We start from the raw sequence: 4,570 nt of genomic DNA, 5'->3' as shown, positions 1-4,570 counted from the left end.
TATAAAAGTATTGAAGATTTAGTAACTTACCTAGAAGTTATGGAAAGTGTGTAAATACAGTCTACAAACTTACACAATCATTTGTTAGTATGTCAACCTACATCTTACGTAATACCAATTCTTATTTTGATATACTAACTTATATTATCATTTTTTCAACTGAATTAACATCTCTAATATTTGTTTATATAAACTTCATCTTTACTTCTTAATTATCCTTTCACAAACTTTAAGTTCATTGAATATTTTGTTATAAAAGTATTGAAGATTTAGTAACTTTACCTAGAAGTTATGGAAAGTGTGTAAATACAGTCTACAAACTTACACAATCATTTGTTAGTATTCAACCTACATCTTACGTAATACCAATTCTTATTTTGATATACTAACTTATATTATCATTTTTTAAACTGAATTTGTGGAACTTTACTAATTTTCATTACAATTACCCAACTTTTAACATCTCTCAATTTGTTTATATAAACTTCATCTTTACTTCTTAATTATCCTTTCACAAACTTTAAGTTCATTGAATATTTTGTTATAAAAGTATTGAAGATTTAGTAACTTTACCTAGAAGTTATGGAAAGTGTGTAAATACAGTCTACAAACTTACACAATCATTTGTTAGTATCTCAATCTACATCTTACGTAATACCAATTCTTATTTTGATATACTAACTTATATTATCATTTTTTAAACTGAATTTGTGGAACGTTACTAATTTTCATTACAATTACCCAACTTTTAACATCTCTCATATTTGTTTATATAAACTTCATCTTTACTTCTTAATTATCCTTCCACAAACTTTAAGTTCATTGAATATTTTGTTATAAAAGTATTGAAGATTTAGTAACTTTACCTAGAAGGTATGGAAAGTGTGTAAATACAGTCTACAAACTTACACAATCATTCGTTAGTATGTCAACCTACATCTTACGTAATACCAATTCTAATTTTGATATACTAACTTATATTATCATTTTTTAAACTGAATTTGTGGAACGTTACTATTTTCATTACAATTACCCAACTTTTAACATCTCTCAAATTTGTTTATATTCTTAATTATCCTTTCCAAACTTTAAGTTCATTGAATATTTTTTTATAAAAGTATTGAAGATTTAATAACTTTACCAAGAACTTATTGAAAATGTGCAAATTGTCCATATTTATGATAGTTATTGATATAATGATAAATTTAACTATACTAATTCAAGTAATACTAAAGTTGTTAATTTGTAATCATTCCCCTTTCTACTAACAGCCTAGTTTCCTAGTTTTGTCTCAATTAGTCTGTAATGCGAGAGTGTTAGCAGAAAAACAAAACAGAAGAATAAACTAGAAGTATTAAAAAGTCCACCAAGTTTATAATGTGAGCAGAATTTATACGACTTTCTCCGGCTGTCAAAATCCGCACATATTTATGTTTGTTTTTTGGCGACTTCTTCGACTCGATTGCTATGTGTGTTCGTATGTGTTGTTGAAGGAGAATAAAAAAAAAAAGAAACACATATACAGAAACGGCAACAGATATTACAAGGCAGCGTTGTTCGTCGTGCGTATGATGTATGGACCCTGGTTCGAAAACGGATGGGGTCTCTTGTTTGAAGAACTCTGCGCACTCGGGTTTCTCCATCCAGAACGACCGAGTCCGAAGGAGGAAGAGAAGGATAACTCTTTTTCTTTGTATACAAAACCATTCAGATCGAACCATCGATATCATACGGTGAAGTATGATTGATGGCGTTCGCATTGCCCACCGACAAACGGTAATAGATGGACGTTGCGCAATAATTGGTCGACCTCTCTTATCCTTTTTCCTTCCTCGAGCGAGCAGCATTGTCCTCTCTCTCTCTCAAATTGAGCCCACAAAAAACAAACAATTAATCGCTTACGTAAGCTGACTTACGACCAATTAGGAATAATATCTTGGCTTTTCTCCGGTCCTCTTGTTGCTCTCTTCCAGTTTCAGAACGTATAAATCCTTGGCGGCTTTGGAAGGAAGTGCGCTTTGCTTTCGTTTCTAGCGCCGTTCGAACGGCGCGCAACTCTAACTTATTAGCTTTATTATATATTTTAGATAATTTAGGTACGGATTATCTACGACATCCTGGATAGATCCAGGAGGAAGTCTCCGTATCTACATTAATTAGGCTCCATTACGCTCGACGCGAGATGCTATGAATATTTCATGAATCCGGTACTACTCAGGCATGAACGAGATTATCCAAAATTGACATCATCAAAGCCCAATTTGGTCTGTACCTCAATTATGTAATTAGAATCAAAAAGAATATGTAATTACGTTGTAAGGAAAACTTTAATTATATAGAAGGAAATTAAATGCAGTCTTTGAAGGACCAAAAAGGATTAACTTATTTAGAAAACTTGTTTCTTACTTAACAAATAATACCAACAACTTGAAAATCTTGCAAATAAATAATGTAATATGAGTTGGTATTTAAGATGAATCTCTTGGGGCAATGGAAAATTGGATGAAATATTGGATAAATCTGATGATCACACACAGAGACAAGAAAAGAAGGAACACCGTATTCGGAATTGAAGGTGTTAGATAACGTAGGCAATCTCGCGCGCGATCTCCGGTCTCACGTAACATTTACTCATGAGCTTATGACTTATTACAATGCATGCACAGATTCAGATTGCGCTGTCGGGGATTTCTCAATCGAAAAGGTTCGAAAAGGCGCGTATGTGAAGGCCGCAAGAACACCCCGTGCGTAAAGATGAACTTTCACAAGACACCTCTCATCGCATGATCATCATCATCTTGAAGTCCGACGCTGGAAGTTATGTAAAAAAATAAAATAAAGAGTAGTGGTATACGCTCGCACATCATTTGTCGAGGTTCAATGGTGACCATTGTCCGTGGTGGTGGTGGAGGAAGTAAGCTGTGAGCCAGAAGTTGATTGATCTACCATGGTCTATGAAATAAACCACCGGCATAGCACACATTCGTGCCCAATGATTAATTGTAACGCACGCGGTAGTTGGTCCAGTTGGACGCGGATACCATGAATTATTGATGGGATAAATCTAATACGTATGCGGCAGCCATTCGTATCCATCCACTCTAGTGAAGAAGTGAACCAAACCGAAGCAGGATTTAAAGAAAGAAAACTCTAGGAAGGAAGAAAGAAATCAAGAGATGCAAATTGATTACAAATTTGGTTTCTCGTTCATTAATTATTACGAGTCGTTACGTGTAATACCATTTCCTTGAATCTGCGTTTCAAACTTCTTCATTCATCGATTAAAGAAGAAATACAAGAATATAGTTGACGCTTTTAACTAATTACCATCGATTATATAAATGCTTCAACGACTATTTTCAAACGTACACGAAGAAACTATTATGCCTCATTAAAATCATCTTAACTTTTTACATAACTTTATATTACTTAATCAACGTTTCTAGATTATAGCAATTATAACCATCGACAAACAGTTAATTAAAGAAACTGAACCTTACATATTTAACTATGAGGCAGAAAATAATAATTTCTAAGAAAAATATTAATTAAGATCATATATTTTTCAATAAGAAAAAAATTATAATTGCAGTCAAAACAAAAATTATAAAGAAAACATTGCTTTCAAAATTATGTAATTATGTAATACATTTTTATTTTATTGATTGGAATTGAATAAAGACTGAAGTGTAGATAATTGATTACGATGTTAATTAAACGAGATTTGCTGTCAAAATTGAATAAATCAATTTACATATTACATTCTCATATTCTAATAAATAATTGATTGAATAACTTGAAAGTAAATACAAAATATAAAACTGCATTCTCAAGCTATTAATTGAAAATTTGAAAAAAATACTTGAAACTGAAGAAATATAAACAATGGATGACGTTAATTATCGTAGATTTATTGCGAAATGCATGTGCTTTTATCCCTTGGGTCGTCCTTAAATGAAACAAATCCGGAATGATAAACGCGAAACGAAAATAAAATTAAACGAGAGATGCGAAATTCCGCTGAGCTGAGTGAAACTTTCTTCGGAATGCATACGCGTTTTTGCTCATATCTTCCGAATGCAATTTAGTATCGATGTATGTATGATATTGGATTCGTGATGATTTATCGGCGATGCGCGCTCTCCTCGCGCACATTAAATTAGAAGGCTTGATTAATAACTATAAACATGTCGACGCAATTGGAAATGTCTGCGCAATTGTTGTACAACAACGGCGGCGATGACAGGAAAATGGAGAAAAGATTAAATGAAAGTCGCCGATTTTGGAATAATTACGTTCGACTTGCATACACAACCTATTCCCAATTTGTACTTGCAGCAATTTATCACGATTGCCAACTTTGAACGATGCTATATAACATTGTTACGTGCTTTCTTTTATACAGAATCTAATACATTTTTTGTTTATATCTTGTTACGTGTCTTCTATTATGATATTTATACATAATTTTGCCCCACGTTGGTCACCAAACTATATTTCAATCATTCATTGATTAGTTAATTAATTAATTAGAATTTAACACTTTAAGATTAAAGGATTTATAATTACG

Source organism: Nicrophorus vespilloides, unplaced genomic scaffold (genome assembly GCF_001412225.1).
Source record: "Nicrophorus vespilloides isolate i.1.1-1 unplaced genomic scaffold, Nicve_v1.0, whole genome shotgun sequence".
Classification (NCBI taxonomy): Eukaryota; Metazoa; Arthropoda; class Insecta; order Coleoptera; family Silphidae; genus Nicrophorus; species Nicrophorus vespilloides.
Note: the sequence above shows the minus strand (reverse complement) of the source record.